The sequence below is a fragment of the Papaver somniferum genome, chromosome 9, assembly GCF_003573695.1.
Source record: "Papaver somniferum cultivar HN1 chromosome 9, ASM357369v1, whole genome shotgun sequence".
Lineage (NCBI taxonomy): Eukaryota > Viridiplantae > Streptophyta > Magnoliopsida > Ranunculales > Papaveraceae > Papaver > Papaver somniferum.
This window is the reverse complement of record NC_039366.1, coordinates 203,138,782-203,140,111: the sequence shown is the minus strand read 5'-3', so window position 1 is coordinate 203,140,111 and position 1,330 is coordinate 203,138,782. Positions and strand designations below refer to the sequence as shown.

Sequence of the window (1,330 nt, the reverse complement as noted above, 5' to 3'; positions counted from 1 at the left end):
GTAGGGCTATAGCATCATCTTTTTAGAGTGTAGCTGGGCATTCTTGTCTTAAGGACAGTATGTTGAACATGCGCCTCAATCTACTATTACCAGTTTCTTCTTTCTATGATATTTAGCAGGGAAGTTCAAAACATCAACCGTTAAATCGGAGACAACACAAAAATCAGATAAGTGTTTCTTATTATTAATTAGTTATTTAATTTTTTCCGGTTTTAATTGTTATTACCCAACAATCTTAAGACAAGAACGTATATATTAGAATAACAGTTATGAAACATAATATTCGGTTACCTACCAATCTACTCTAGTGGATCATGTAACTAATTACATTATAAGCTAAAAATCTCTATATTTATTTCTCTCTCTAGGATGTGCTTTATTGCGCCAAGAAAGCTGGTGTGACTCATATTCAAAGCCGGGTAGCTCAGGTAGTGTTTGGTTCCGTAGCCTTTATCAAACTCTACATCTCGAATCGATCCTTTTATTTTACTTAGACATACAGTTTCGGATGAAAACACTAAATATGGATCTTTTCCATGTATGCAGGCCATTTTAGCCATGGTGTGGGGGACTCCATCTTGTCCTAAGGTTCAATGTTCTCCAACACTTTCATTAGTTTTATAGAAATTCAGCTTAGTGAAAAGTTTGATGTGGCGTTCCTCTATCAGGGCCTAATCGGTATCGTCACATTCTTATATGCTTTGTAGGTGGAGAATTTTTAGGACCTGGAAATCAGTAAGTCACAGCTGCAAAAATGATTTCCCAGGTGTTGTTGTCATCTCCTCTTTTTAGCACTGAGAAAAAGTAATCTATTTCTAGTATGGGAGCAACAGTTTGGTAAGCGAAATAGATGCAAAAAAGCCAGAAGATTAGACCGAGTATGGGAGCAACAGTTTGGTTAGCCTCAACACGTTGAGTGCCCCAGGGACTATGGTGCTAGCTTCTCAGATCCAAGCAGCCAACTCATGCCACTGGCGATACTACTCTTGCGCGTATTCCTTATAAACTTATTCACTATATTTAACTCCCACCATGTGGGATTATTGTAATTTAACTAAATTTTTTGTGATTAACGTAAATTACGTATTCGGGCTAGATTTTTGTGCGCGTCATTAGGGCCCGTTTAAGCCCAGCTAATATAAATTGAATCATTTTTTTTTTTTTTGAAGACTACTCCCTTTTTGTGGGGGGGGGGGACTACTATGGGTGGATATTTGAAATAAATTTGAGCCACTCCTTAACTTAATTTTCTTCTAATACCAAACTTGTCCTTGGTGATTAAATTAGTTAGTGTAATGATTAATTAATGTTAGTGTAATGATTGATTAGT

The 1,330-nt window shown here is 36.5% G+C and overlaps 1 long non-coding RNA gene across 1 annotated transcript; it reads left to right on the top strand.

Moving 5' to 3' along the window:
- Positions 1–287: 287 nt before the first annotated feature.
- Positions 288–857, top strand: LOC113310499. Its single transcript, XR_003341176.1, has 3 exons — positions 288–428; positions 547–588; positions 708–857. It is a non-coding gene; the product is annotated as an uncharacterized LOC113310499 (long non-coding RNA).
- The last annotated feature ends 473 nt before the right edge of the window (positions 858–1,330 follow it).